Source organism: Psammomys obesus, unplaced genomic scaffold (genome assembly GCF_907164565.1).
Source record: "Psammomys obesus unplaced genomic scaffold, mPsaObe1.curated_primary_1811, whole genome shotgun sequence".
In the NCBI taxonomy this organism is placed as follows: domain Eukaryota; kingdom Metazoa; phylum Chordata; class Mammalia; order Rodentia; family Muridae; genus Psammomys; species Psammomys obesus.
In genome coordinates this window covers 2,836,285-2,852,249 of record NW_026596057.1, presented here as the reverse complement: position 1 = coordinate 2,852,249, position 15,965 = coordinate 2,836,285, and the positions used below count along the sequence as shown (strand labels likewise).

General features: G+C 41.2%; 1 pseudogene; it reads right to left on the bottom strand.

Annotated features, from left to right (window-relative positions):
- Positions 1-565: 565 nt before the first annotated feature.
- Positions 566-995, bottom strand: LOC129689248 (60S ribosomal protein L32-like; annotated as a pseudogene).
- Between the last annotated feature and the right edge of the window lie 14,970 nt (positions 996-15,965).

The following is a 15,965-nucleotide window of genomic DNA, read 5'->3' as shown; positions in this document are numbered from 1 at the left end:
GATGCTTGAAATTCCACCTCAAAGGGTAAGAAGCCAAATGACTAGAAGGCATGATTCTGACTGACTTGAAAGTCTTCAGACTTACTAGAAATTTTGTGTATTTAAAAAAAAAAAAAACATTATACAGAGTGTATTGGCTAGCTTTATGTTAACTTGACACAAGTTTGATGGAGTCATTTGGGAAGAGGGAAGCTCAGCTGAGAAAATGTCCCCATCAGATTAGGCTGCCTGCAAGGTAGTGGTACATTTTCTTGTTTAATGGTTAGTGTAGGAGAGCCAGCTCAGTGTGGGTGATGCCCCCGCTGGTTTGGTGGTCTTAGGTGCTAAAAGAAAGCAGGCTGAGAAAGCCATGAGAAAAATTTCAGTGAAAAGTACTTCTTACTGAAATATTTGTGAAATGTCAGGGAGAAGTACCTATGGCTTCTACCCTAGGTCCTGCTTACAGGTTCCTGCTCTGAATTCCCTGGAAGAAGGACACATAAGCTATAAGATGAAATAAGCCCTTTCTTTCCAAAGTTGCTTTCCTTTCCTTTTTTCTTTTTTCTTTTTTGCAGTTTTTGTAGGCTTATTCATTTTCTCCTCTGCGTAGCCTGCCATTGGAACTGGTGACTGATGGCCAGCTGTGTGGCTCTTTCTATGATGGCTCTTCAGTTCTTGGAGAGAGTGTTGTGAACAATCTCAGCACAGTAAGATTTGTTGCCCTTCAGCAGCCCTGCCAGCCCCTTGACATGGTGGACCAGAAACTTCCAGGAGCCGCGAGGCTCCATACGCTTGGTTTTCTTATTGCTCCCATAACCAATGTTGGGCATCAGGATCTGGTCCTTGAATCTCCTCTGTACCCTGTTGTTGATACCTCTGGGTTTGCTCGCATTTCACTTAATTTTGACACATTGGCCTGACTGGTGCCTGATGAACCTCTCAGTCCTCTTTTTTATTATCTTGGGCTTCACCAGAGGCCAGAGAGCGGCAATGATGCTGCAGAAGACATCATCCATGTAATAAGGTTTGTTAAAGGGTGAAAATGGGATTTTAAACTTACACAAAATCCACATACCTTCACAGACTTCCACTCTTGGGTGTGTGTAACAGGGTAAGAGCTTGAGTTTCAAAGGAAGACTATCGTAGGCTCAAATGCTACTTTGCCTAGCATTTGTTCTCTGTGTTTCTTTTCTTCATTTTCAAAACAAGAGCCATGCAACTAATCATACAGAATTTAAGTGAGATTAGACACAACATGTACAAACTTTTAAGTGGATGGATAACAGATGTTACAGACATAGCTCTGTTGTTGCCATTTTGAGAAATGAAAGACCTGTGCTCAGAATACCTGTCAAATGCTATGTCTAGTGTGTGTGTGTGTGTGTGTGTGTGTGTGTAAGAGAGAGAGAGAGAGAGAGAGAGAGAGAGAGAGAGAGAGAGAACTCTATCACATATAAACAAGAAATCACAAGGAACAATGAGTTTTCCAAATGTGCTCTGTGGTGCTGCCGCAGAGGTGGTCTTAGACCAGCATTAGGAGATTTGATGGAGACTGGATCTCTACTCTCGCCAACCAAAGCAAATTTGTTTCACATACATGCTTCGTGTGGAGAATTTCCACTTAAAATATTATTCCTTATTTGTCTAGTTTTAGGTTTTTTTTTTTTTTTTTTTGTTTGTTTCTTGTTTTTTGAGACAGGGTTTCTCTGTGTAGCCTTGGCTGTCCTGAACTCACTTTGTAGACCAGGCTGGCCTCCAGCTCACGGAGATCCACCTGATTCTCCCTTCTCAAGTGTTGAGATTACAGGCATTTGCCACTGTGCCCGGCTAAGATAGTATTTATTGTATGAGTTGTATGGCAAATGGTTTTTAAAACAATGAAACCCAGCAATAAATTGCATTTTATTACAATGGAAACAATGATGTGCACATTGGTCAAACCCTGTGTGTTAGACATCATTATTACCTACACTGTAACTAGTGAGAACTTAAATTAAAAAGATATGTTTTACGTATACTTATAAACTTCTTTGTTAGGCATGTATGCATGTGTGTTCATACATACACATGAAAACATATACGTACATTTTGCCTGCTATAGTGCTTTTGAGTAAAAATAATCTTGTCAATGCTATAACAGATTATAATATTTCTCCGTTTTAAAGACCTTCATGAACAACACCTTCCAGGTCCAAACTTCAAATCTCATTTTTTAAACATTAAGTGAAACAATTTTCTCACCCTCTTGAAACACTAACCTATAGCTATGTTTAGCCAATAGCTATGAGTTCACACCCTCTTGCTACAGCCTCTTAATGAGTCAGCATCCTTCACTGGGCTCCTATTAAAATGAAGAAGCATGTAACCGTTTTCAGGCAAGTTAGGAAAAATAAGACTGCTTTGGAATTTTTCATTGTAATTTCATCCCAGGGGTCCTAGAAATGCAGACACATGCACGCTCACGCTCACCAGCCAACACACACACACACACACACACACACACACACACACACACACACACACGCGCGCGCACGCGCACGCGCACAAGCTGAGAAGGGGCTTATAATTGTTATGTAGATGTATCTGTTAACTAAAGATTAGGATGCCAATTGTCTAAGGAATTTATATAATTGTAATTCTGAGGGAAAAAAATGTGTGATGGTGAGAGAAAGCACTAGACAAACCTCTTAGAAAACGGTCTGGACTCTCTTCTGTTTTGAAACTTCGCATCCTTTCTTGTCATCTTACTTATGTTTCATTTTAGCCAATGGTGCAAAAGTCGTTTCACCTTAAAAAAATACCATCAATTTTTTTTGTGTGTGTTTTTAAAAGGAAGAATCCCTTTTCACACTGTAACAGCAGGAATGTTTGATGGTGTTTTCCTTCCCTCTGGCTCTTGGCACAAGGGGCGTACAGTTGCAACACACTGTGCATGAAAACTTTCCTTAACAACCACACACGACCTCTGAATTGACTTTTTTTCCCCCTTCAAGGGAATCATTATTTCCTCAATCTTAAACAGTTTAGTTGATTGAATCAACCATATCATTATTGTAATAGGTCATTAAAATAAATGAAAAAATTCAAACGATTATAAAAACCTCTGTTTTCTGCAATACCATTACAGCCAGAAGCCCCAAGTCTATAAGCTAAGGCTGTGGCAGAGCTGCCACACAGTGCCACTCATGTGCCCTCTGAAATCAAGACACACGTAAACAAATTAGTCCAGAGAGAAATGTCTAGCTGGCGTAGTCAAAGGTTGAAACCACGCTGTGAAGGAAAGACATTAAAGTAAGATTTTTATTAGTTTTCCAATAGCTCGAGGAGAAGTGGTAGAAGAGACACTAGATCTGAACCACAGTCTCTTTCTGTGCAAACAGAAAGATTCTGGCTCTATTTCCGGTAAGTCCGCAGTGTGCTGATAGACCTGTCATAGCTCAGTAACAGCTCAGAATGTGTTTCTGGTGCTCTCCTTTTTGGTGCATGACAGAGATGCACCCTGCTTGCTTGGTAGATGCTGTCACAGCAAGTTCTGTGGCCAGTGAGTTAGGAGTAAAAGCGTTGTAAGTCACTCTCGAGTAGAAGCTGGAATAAATCATGGGTTGCCACACCTTTTTTCTCCTTGTAGTAATTAATGGTTGTGGACATTCAAGAAGAAGTAGATCTGGGTTTTTGTGGCTTGGGTCCCTAAGCCACCATAACACAAAAGAGACTCCCCTGCTGACCTGGTCAAAAAAGCATCTGCAATCATTTTTGCTATGTTGAACTTTGAGACTTTTGGAACTGTTTATCACTATAGCAAAACCTAGCCTGTCCTGACTGGTATAGCGTATGTAAGCAGCTTGGAATTCATTAAGCATTATTAATATTAACAATAAAGATAGAACTAGTTTTGAAAGCTTAAAAACATTTCTTTGTTCTATTTGGATTGTTAAAGCTGTCCTTAGGAAAATAATATTGCCATTTTGTCTCCTTAGGGAAAAATCTCAGGGACCCCCACCCTAGGGACAAGCAATTAATAACCGCTGGGACAGGAAGAAGAATTAGTCTTTCCCAAAGATGAATCTCCTAGTTGGTTATTCAAAACCAAGCAGTCAGTGCTAAAACCATAAACAGACAAGCAACGCTAAACGGACCCAGCAGGTTGTATTAAAAAATATTATATCTGTGCACATAATACATATCACAATAATAAAAAAAAGAGGTCATGGGTTTGGGGTAGGGTCATGGGAGAAGGGATTAGAGAGAGGAGCTAGAGGGATGACGAATACTTTAATTTAAAAAAAATTACATATCTTTTAACTAGCGTGAAAGGGGATTTAGAGTGCATCGTAGTGATCTTAGATAAAGAACTGCAGATAAAGTTCTTTCTCTAAGATCACTACTTAGTGATCTTCCTGTTCACAGGAAATGCGAGCAGCAATGTTCAACAATGCCCTTACAAACAAGATAATAAGCGAAGATGCCTCTTCTTCCCCTTTCTCGTCCTTCTCTTCTTCCTTTACCCACCCTTCTTCTTTTTGCCGGAAGAAGCACTATTTTTTGGACATTTTTTTTTAAGTACCTGTTTTTAACTGCTGAGGGAAATGTGTGCGAGGGAGTGTGGGCGGGGTCTTCCCCATGGGTCCTGCTTGGTCAGCACAGTGTCTGTTCTTTGCCTTTCTTTAGTTGTGATGCTTTCTGTGGAAATGAGCGTGGCAGCTCTTCAGAGCACCCCTACTCCCTCTACACCTAACACTTCTACCCTGTAGTTACCTGCCCCACTCAGGTAGTCATTGAGATTTTGCCATCATTTCACTGTAATGTACAGACTTTAGGGAGAAATGATGGTTGATGGCTGCAACTGAAAACCAACATATTTGTGTAAAAGTTTTTAAAAAGCGCACATATATTCAATTAGAATGCTGGTAAGAGTATGTAACCCTAATGGTGCAGGCAACCCGGGGAGAAACTAGATACCTGGGATTCAATAGTCCTTGGAGGCTGTTAATTCCCTCCCACACCAATAATATGAAGGAAAATTTAAGAGCCTAGCAATGGTGAAAGCTTAAGCTTGAATTGGGTTAGTTGAGAAAGCAAATGACTTAAGGTATGTTTTAAAAATCCCTTAATTATTTACATTGTCTCTCCATCTCAGATTTTATAGAATTGTAGATATCAATCAGCAGGAATTAAGTTTTCTATTTAATTTGGCTCTTTGTTTTTTTTATGTTAACCATTAGTCTGTACTTTGAAAAACAGACATCATAGATATTGTTTTGTAAATCTACTCCAGTAACAGTACTGAAAGAGGACTGAGGCAATGGCTAACCTGTTAAGAGCATGGGCTTATCTTCTGTGGGACCAGGCCTTGATTTCCAGCATCCTCATGTTGGTTCACAACCTTCTGTGACATCAGTCCCAGAGGATCTGGTGCCCTCTTCTTGTCTTTGTGGTGTGCGGACAGCAATGCAGAATGCCCACACACATACATATAAAATACAAATAATGGAAAAAGTTAACTTAAAAGAGTGCTTGCATATATGTATATGAATTCATATTTCTAGATATAACAAGATCAGTCTGTATGATGTTACTTGTATGTATATGTTTTCAGGGTGGATCATTTGGTATTGGATAACCAATTGGTGTGCCCTTCCTTGGGAAAAACTCAGTGTTCCTCGGTTGTCTGTAGTTCTTTATCTACGATTGAAACTTCATGGTTTTTTCCTTATCCACTTTAGCAGTGTCATTCTTGGTCAGCTCCTTTTTATACAGTCATATTGGTGAGATTTTATGAGTCTAGCTTCTGACATTACTAGGAGACACAATCTCACAGCAAACTCTCTGACCCCCCAGGCTCCTAAAATCTTTCCACTCCCCTCTTCTCCATTGTTCCCCAAGCCTTAGGCACGAGAGCTGTTTAATAGAGGTAGCCATTGGTGCTGGACTCTACAACTCTGTATTTTGATTGGTTACCATTTTCTGTAATGGTCTTCATCTGTGATAAAGAGAAGTTTCCTAGATGCATATAACAACAATTAATTTTTAAGAAGAGGCCATGAATTGAAAATGAGATACATGAGAGGGCTTGAATGAGAAAATGGGAAAATGACATAATTATAATACAATGTCAAAAGATAGAAGTAATAATAATAAATTATATTATTAATATATTATATAATTATATTATAGACTAATATAATATATTAACTATATGATGATGATGATGATGATGATGATGATGATGATGATGATGATGAAAGGCATTAGGCCAAGCTCTGTGGTTGAGTACCTTCCAGAATACATATCTGGGTAAGACCTAATGAAGAGCTCTGGTCCAAAGATGGTGTTTCTACATGAACAGACTCAGTCCTAGATGGAGCCATAGGCAGTTCAAAGTCATTCTTTTAATGATCCCACCCACAGAATGGACATAGTCCATCAGCACATCCTGCAGTCTGAGTTTTCATAACATATCTCAAATATGGCCTTCTGGGTCCCGCTAGGGTTTCTGTTACTACTGTGCTTGCCTGGATCAACTCATAGGGTCCCTCTATTTTCTGACAACCTTCGACTTTCCACCCAACACCACATGGCCCTTTAATATATCTCAGTCCCTTCCTCTGCTCCAAACCTGCTAGTCATTTCTTACCTGGTAGAGTTATAGCCGTATTCTCTTCCATACCTGGAAGCCCTGCATACTCCGACCTCTCGTTGCCATCTAGCCTCCTGCCCAACCTGATTACCACCTTCTTTCTGCATTAGCTGATCCGATCCGTCCACCCCAAACACTCCAGGTCAGCACCCTTGCTGTCTTCTTCTGGAATGTTCTTCACCCAGACACTGCCTATTGTACCTCCCGGCTGTCCACATCTCTGCTCCAATGCCACCTCTTTAAAGAATTACTGCTTTCATACTTCTTCACTGTCAGCTTGGTTGTCAATTTGACTAGATTGAGGAATGCCCAGGGCACCAGTAAGACGGACTATCGGGTGTATCTGTGAGACTGTTTCCAGAAAGGGTTAGTTGAGGTGGCATCCCCAAGCCATGGGGCTCCTGCCCTGAAGTAAATGAGATGTGCACTAGAATTCATCGCTCTCCTCTCTTTCTCCCTCTCCCTCCCTCTCTCTCTCCTCAGAAGGCTTTAAATAGCAGTGTCTCACACTGGAGTTACATGCCTTCTGAACCATCATGGGCTGTAGCATTAAACCATGAGCCATTTTACTGCTTCTTTCCAGATATTGGTCATAGCAATGAGACAAGTAAATAATACCTTCCACTTCTGAGAGTTTAATTTTTGCTGCTGAACTTGTTGCTGCATAACTACAAAAAACTAAAGCGAGAGCCTTTCTGACTTTGAGGATCAAAGCTGATGGCAATGGTTGACCCCACTGCTTTGCAGCACATGCCAATGACTGCTTCAGTAATCCTAAGGTTAAATTGGGAAGGGAGGTTAGAGAGTATTAGAGTAAGGAGAGAGACAGAGAAGGAGACACAGAACAAAGTGGTCAAGTGGTGGGCACAGGCTGGGTCTCGGAAGAACTATGGAAGAGACCCAAACATGTGTTTTCTTGAGTTTGAAGGCAGAGATTAGGAACCGGCTTGAGAGTTATGAATGAAAACCCTATGGGATGCACCCTGAACAGAGACATGTCGTGGAAGCCTGGCCCTTTGGAGTTTAGTGGGAACAAGTACTTGGCAAACCAGATGTGAACCTCTGGTCTGGAAAGTCACGGTCATTCCAAAAGAGAGGAAAACAGTGGATAGAGACAAATTATTAGGTGACTAGTTCTAGGAGAGAAGCCAGAAGAGGTTGCCAGGTTCCTTGGAACTGGAATTATGGACAGTTGTGAGCTTTCATGTGAGTGATGGAAACCAAAGAAGGGTCCTCTGCAAGAAGAGCAAGTGCTGTTTGTCTCTGAGCCATCTCTCCAGCTCCACAGGACACATACTTGTGCTGTATGTACCCTCATCTCAGGCAGGGAACTTGGAGAGCCTAGCAGGCACAGAGCATGTCGAGTGGAACCTCATTCTCATAGAAGGCGTGGGGGAAAGAGGGAGAATCTCTGAGGCAGAGTTGATGCAAGACTTTGATTTTTACTGGATTTTATTTTTACAGAATGTACAAAGGAAGCACTACACTGTCTGCTTTGCAAAACAGACTCCTCTAGCTGAAATCACAGGTAACCTGTGTCTAAGGACTTTGGGAACATCACTTTTGGAGGTGGTGGAAGTAGATGGGGAGATAGGACAGTTGGAGAGATGGCTAGAGCTATATAGGAACAACCCTTATAAATGGAGAGCATCCCATTACAGAGAAGAGATCTTTCTTTGGAAGCCTCTGGCACTCAGAGTAGGAAGTACTCAAAAGAGCCCTTTTATCCTGTGGGCAAGAACCTGAGTTTCACAGTCTGGACCAAGCATGTAGAGCTGTGAATTTTGTGCACCAGAGCCTTGGGAACCATTTTCAGATCTCTGGGAGACACCCCTGGCACTTCTGCAATGCGTCAGAGACAGAGAGAGAGGTCTAGGAGTAGCTGTGATTTAAGTTCTCAGTACTCCAACAGGAGTGGGACCATACTTAATTCATCTTAGAAACATTATTAGGGTCTGTCTTGCACATCAGTGGCATGGTTACAGGCTTATGTTCACCGCTCAAGGCGGTGAGAGAACAGAGTCTGAGAAGGGACTGAAGCCACCTCTAGCTAACCGCTGAACACCACAGGCTTGTCACTTGAACAGTGGGGCAGGCACCTTGAGTCCCACTTTGCTGGCAATAAAAGTAAATCACGAAACAGCTTACTGATGGGGAAGGATCCTGATGTAAGGGCTTGATGTAGCCAGGATGCTGACCAGAGCTGGAGGCCAGACTGGCCCCCTGTCTCCAGACCACGCTTGCTCCCCTCCTCCAAGTGTGGGGACTCCGGAAAAATGTAAAGTTGAACATACAAAAGCCCTCTCTGGAGATTGAATTGATGCCTGCCAGGGGGTAGAAGGGAATAAAAGGGGAATTTACAAATCCATCAGGGAAAAGGGAACATTACTGAGAAAAGAGAGTAAGTTATAAATGAAAAGGGGCGGGAAATTAATGGGGACAAAAATAGATTAGAATTTGATGTGCTCCACAGGGTTTACAACACTTCACATGCAATTAGGAGTAAAATGACGGACTCCCCAAGCCCCTGTTCCCGGGGGTGGGGGAAAGGGAAGCTTTTCATTTGGGAGGGAGGTGGGAATCCAAAGGCAGCCTCTGTTACTAAGACACAGGTTAGGAGGAAGGTGGCCAGCCAGTCAGGTTTTCTTTTTACACATCCCAAATTTGTAATGAGAATAAAGGTCAGGTCATAGCAGGGGCACAGTGAGGGTAAGTCTCTAGGAGCCAGCCTTGGCTTTCTCTCCTCTTTCAGGTCTATGGAAAGCACAGAAGGAAACACTGAGTCTTCTCAGAGTGGACAGAATTCCCATGTGAGTACTGCTAACTCAGTGACAACTGGTGGATGGACAGGCCTCCATTATCCGTGGCCATATTCCTGAAGGTTCTTCACATGGTCTGAGCCAAGACCTGTGGCATCGAGGCTGGGCTCAGCCCCATCCTACACATCTTTGCACTCTTCTTCAGTGGCTCCCCAGTTCCTCAGGCTTCTGCCTCACCTCCCATCCCATATTTGGGATTGTGCCCAAATATGCTGTGGAAAAACAGATTCTATGGCAGTAGGCAAGACAGAGCTCCAGGCCCTTGGGATACTAAGTGTATTGTCTTTTAAGACAATGATGAACTGTCCAAGGTTCACCTTGCAGAAAGCGTTACAGTAGCATAATCTAAGGACAGGGTATCCAATTAATCACCATCGCTCTATGTACTCTCTAATCCCTAACTCCCAACTTCAAAAAATTCAGGTATAGAAATAACTAAAGCAGAGCCTGAGGTCTGGCTAAAGAAAGTGAGATAGTTTAATAAAAAAATTACTGGGCTGGGTCCCATAGCTCAGTGGTACAACGCTCGCCTGAGGTATAGCATATCTGAAGTCCTTGGTTCAATTCCCAGCATAGCCAAAGATAAAAATTAAAAAGAGGTGGAGGGCTGGGACGATGGCTCAGCTAGTAAAAGCCACTTCTGTGCAACCATGAGGAGCTGAGTTCAATCCACAGGAGCCCCAATGAAAAACCCAGGAATGACCGTGCAAACCTGTAACTCCATGGTTGAGGAGGTGGGGACAGGAGGAGCAAGGAGGCTAGCTAGCTTGCCAGTTGAGCTGAGCTGGTGATTTCCAGCTTCAGAGGCTCCAGGATCCGAGTGACAGCAGAGAAGCTTGTGAGTGATTAAAGAGGGCCCCTCTCATCGACTTCTGGCCTCTACACACAACCATGAGCAAAGGTCAGCAAACACATGGACATGTACACACATACCCCAAAACCATAAAAAAAAAAAGATGAAAATAAAGCAGCTGGGCACACTTATGTTTAATGAGCCCTTAGAACATCTCCATCATCAAGCGACTGTTGCTTTTTGCACACTGATTAAAAAAAAGGACTCTAACATGACCGTAAGACTCCCGATGTAATAGTGGAATTATCTATGTCTTTGCTGTTGCTCCTCTTGGAGTAGGATTCCCAATGGTTCCTCTAGGCTGCAGACTCCCTCTTGTGGTAATTAAAATGCAACCTGTGCCTTCTAGAAAGACGGACCTTCATGCTGTCTCCACAGAGATATCTGCAAGCAAATTACAAGCAACATAGCCATGTCTTTGGACTCTAGAGAGTATACTTTTTTTCATGAAAGCTATATGTGCAAAAGAATTGCTGTATCAAAAGACATGAGTGTTTTTGAACCTGGATGTATACTGTAGAGAAATAGAGGCGTCCTGTCACAAAACTGTCACAGGGCCACAGACAAGCAGAGGTTTTAATGGACATTAACATGTTATCACTTAGAGAAACACTTGCTATAGTAATCTATAGATGAGAGAATACTTTGATTTCTGTGTGTCTGAGAAGTGGACGGCGAGAATGGAAATCTTGCATGTTAACTTATGAGCACTATCTCATGTTTTTTTTTTTTTTTACAAACTAATGGTTTTTATATTATTTTGAAGGTCCTGTTGTTTTTCTCACCAGTTAGTGTGTGTTTTAAAATAGAGTTGCTAGACGTTTGTCACAGGACGTTTTCTGCAAATGAGGAATGTGTCTAATGTCATAGAACTAGTATCTCAGATCAAATTCAGACCGGTCTGTCTGATGTACAGTGTGTTTTTTTCCCAGTCTCACTGTACTTCTTTCTGGTGGTCCAGGGAGTGAAGAAGCAGAAATTGTCTGTGCTTGGTCTGCAGCAACTGGGAGCTAAGACCTACATAAATATGAAACTTAATTACTGCAAGGCAGGTCTTGGAGATGTCTCCTAAATAATTTCCCATTTAACCTCAAAATACTTCTATTAAATAAGAATCAACTATAATTATGATATTGGCATTTTACAGACGAGACTTCTGGGGTAAAGAAATATCAGTATGCATTAGGTCAAGTGGAGGTCCCACGGTGTCTTAGACTCCAAACTATTATTTTATGATAATACAGTAACACTCCATTTATCTGCCACCGTCAGAAGAAAGAGGCAGGTCACAGAAGTTAATTTTCAGTTAAATAAAATTACCCCGTTAAATACCAATTTAAAAAAGCTTCTATAAAACTTTCACAAAAAAATGTGGCTGAACACATATTTATCATTTTGTTACTGTCGAGAAGCCCTTCAAATGATGAACTGGAGGGGATGAAGGGGGATGTGTTTGCATTTAGATACATATGTCAAATCTTCAAAGGATAAAACAATATTCACAAAATTCAGGTATAAAACACAAACAAACAGGAGAAAATTTTAAAGTAATTTGGGGGGGGTTGATAGGTAGGAAATTTGTAACTGTTGGAGCAGGACAGTCTGGGCTGAGTGGCAGTCTGTGATCTGTGGATTGGTGGCAGCAGTGGCAAAGTTCCTCAGAACTCACTGGAAAAGTAAATACGTGGGTTTATTGCCAGACCTCCTGAGGTAGTTTAGGTAGGGTTAGCAATATGTGCCCTCTCTTAGGGGAGAGACCCTCACAGACTCTGAAAGGAGGAGGATTCAAGGCCAGTTGGTCAAGGATGACTAGGGTATCCCAGTGGAGAGAACAACCAAAAACAATCCCATCAAACTAGACGCTTGCAATATCCACGATGTATCACAGGGAAAGACTTGTGGAGGCAGCCAGCTAAGAGTCCTCAGAGTCCTCATGACACAGGGGTCTGGCACTAGTCGTTCTCAGTGGCACAATGTTTTACATATATGTATATATAAGTATTTAAGTACACACACACACACACACATGCCTTTAATTGTTTGTTTCTCTGTGTCACATTGGCTGGGGACTAGACTGACACAGGAAGGGGGCATGGAAGGCAGCTGAGATAAACACACTTGAGCCTGAGGAAACAGAATCTTCACACTTTCAGAGGCAGCTCTCAAGATGTGCAAACATTAAACCACAGTTTACCAAGTATACTTTTTGTTGTAGAATACCAAAGAAAAATCATGTTTTGGGGTTTGTTTTCCATGGGATGATTTCTTTAATATAATATTTTTTTTTAAGGAAAGTTGACTTACGTAGAATTGACATGCAGCCAACTGAAGTCACACAAAAGAGGAACAAATACACTTTTCGCTACGCAACAAATGAAACATATGAAATGATACTATCATTCATCAAATATTCACTTCTCTGCTAGGGAGGAGCAAACACTCCCTGATGATAGGACTGATCGTGTGACTTACTTTGGTCAAGCAGCTCTGAATGTACAAAACATACTATGCTGAGAAGAGGCTGTGCGTGTGTGTGCATGTGTGTGTATGTGTGTGTGTGTGTGTGTGTGTGTGTGTGTGTGTGTTTTGCCTTTCACTTTTGGCGTGGTGGGCCTGTGACTAGCAGATCTTGAGGGGAGGAAGCTGAGGGCATGTTGGAGACTTCAGGCAGTGGGTGAGAGCAAGGACAGACCCTCAGGAGGCAGGCTTCAAGTTGAGCAGCTCATTTAATTGGGGGAACCTAGGGGGAGTGGGTAGAGGTTTTGGGGGTGAGTGACTATCACTGGCTAAGGTGCTGGGTGTGCCTTATTTGCATGAGAGGGAATTCTAGGGGTTGCTGGATACCACCTTTTAAGTAGAGAGGAAGTTTAACTTGGCTGTGACTATGTGACCTCCACTGGTGGGCAAGGGGGGCACAAAGGACTACATGAAGGCCCATGAAGGAGCAGGTGGAGAGTTTGTCTGCACTATTTACCACTCCCAAGAGGAGATTTCCAGGGTTGGGCACAACAGGACCCCACTCCTGCTCCAGATCAGCTCTACCAGTTTCATGGTACCTAGGTCCCACAGGAAAGAAAATCTAAAGACAGTGGAGAGCTTGAAAACAAAGTGGCAGAGCCTCTCAAAAAAAAAAAAAAGTTAATAGAAACAGAAGTAAATATATATATATATATATATATATATATATATATATATATATATAACAAAATTGATAAGGAAGCCTATATAACCACCAAACCACACTTAGCCTTACTATTAGTGTCTAGAAATGTTGAAAGATTTAACTGAAATAGTGACAGCAGGAACCAGGAACCTTCTATCACTTTGGTGTGATTTGCTGTGGTTTTTCCTCTCCTCGCCGAATTGCCTTGATTCCTTTTCAATTTTTGTTGAAATGAATTCATGTTTAGAGGCCTCCAACTTGGTACTCAGATCTGATCTGTCAAAGTCAACACCACATTAGTTTGATTATTGTAACAGATATTCACCAAGTTGAAACTTCCTCTGATTCCTAGTGTTCTTGGTATTTTTGTTTTATTTTATTTTATATTTTAGTTTTCTGAGACAGGATTTCCCTGTGTAGCCTTGGCTGTCCTGGACTCGCTTTGTAGACTAGTCTGGCCCTCAAACTCACATCAATCCACATGTCTCAGCCTCCCTGAGTGCTGGGATTAAAGGCAAGTGCCACCATGCCCAGCCTGGTATTTATATCATAAAAATAATTTTTTTTAAATAAATGCTTGTTTAATTTTGACAAGTTTTCCTCTTAGATGACCATCTCTGCTTAGATGGTCAGATAATTTCAGTAACAGTTTTTATACTGTTACTATAAATTTCTTAATTAATTTTTAATTATTAATTATTAATTTAACATTACATTTGTGGGATAAGACTCATTCAAGCTTTATGAGAACTACTACATATTGTCAGGAATTTTGTGTGTTTGTGTAATAATGGATTTAATTTTTTTTTTCTTGTCATATCTTTTTGTTTTCACTTGGGGTCATCTTATATTGCTAGCTGCAAATCCATAACCAACCTACATTAACCTCAAAAATTGATTAGATTACAGATATAGATCAGCATGCCTTATTCTTTTCATGATATTTTGTCAGAATTTAATATGTAAACCTTTTAACAAAATTAAGATTTTGTTATATTCTGAAGTCATTTTAGATAATAATCATGTCTTTCTTTGTGTGGCTGATAGAATCCACCACGAAAGCACTTGGATATGGCTTTGTGTGTGTGTGTGTGTGTGTTCAAAGTAGTTTTCTTAAAACTTCCAATTCATTTATTTTTATTTTTTTAATATTTTATTATTAATTACACTTTATTCATTTTGTACCCCTCATAAGCCCCTCCCTCCTCCCCTCCTGATCCCATCCTCCCTCCCCTTTCTGCATGCATGCCCCTCCCCAAGTCCACTGATAGGGGAGGTCCTCCTCTCCTTCTTTCTGATCTTAGACTATCAGTTCTCATCAGAAGTGGCTGCATTGTCATCTTCTGTGGCCTGGTAAGGCTGCTCCCCCCTGAGGGGGAGGTGATCAAAGAGCAGGCCAATCAGTTCATGTCAGAGGCAGTCCCTCTTCCCATTACTATGTAACTCACTTGGAAACTGAACTGCCATGGGCTACATCTGTGCAGGGATTCTAGGTTATCTCCATGAATAGTCCTTGGTTGGAGTATGAGTCTCTGGGAAGTTCCCTGTGTTCAAATTTTCCTGTTCTGTTGCTCTGCTTGTGGAGTTCCCGTCCTCTCCAGCTCTTACTATTTCCCACTTCTTACATAAAATTCCATTCACTCTGCCCGACAGTTGGCCATCAGGCTCAGCATCTGCTTTGATAGTCTGCACGGCAGAGGCTTTCAGAGGCCCTCTGTGGCAGGTTCCTAGGTTGTTTCCTGTTTTCTTCTTCTTCTGATGTCCATCCTCTTTGCCTTTCAGGATGGGGATTGAACATTTTAGTTAGGGTCCTCTCTTTTGCTTAGTTTGTTCAGATGTACCGATTTTAGTGGGTTTATCCTATGTTGTGTGTTTATATGAGTGAGTATATGCCGTGTGTGTCTTTTTGCTTCTGGGACAACTCACTTCCAATTTATTTTTAAGCAATGTTTTTGATTATTCTTTGAGAATTTCAAACAATATATTTGATCATATTCAGTCAACTTAATTTGAACATATTGAACATAGTGGCACAGGCCTTTAATTCTAGCACTCGGGAGGCAGAGGCAGGAGGACCTCTGAGTTCAAGGCCATGATGGCCTACAGAGCAAGTTCCAAGACAGCCAGGGTTACATAGTGAGACCCTATGTTAACACACACACACACACACACACACACACACACACACACACACACACAAAACAAAATTTTAACAGATATGACTACTTATACTTTCTATATTTTCTTATACTAATTTTTATATGTTGCAATTTTACAAGGAATTTGTCTGTCTCACCAAGATGAATTTCTTTGCATGGAATTTAAAATTAATACTTCAGTACCTGTCATGTCACATTGTTACATTAATTAAAATATAAGATATATTTTAATATCCTAACATTTCATTTTAATATCAGAACATCTAGATGGAAAAATTTATAAGATTATAAAGATATTAAGTTATTTATACCATTACCAACTACCTTTAGAATACTTGTCCAGCCTTAAAAATGG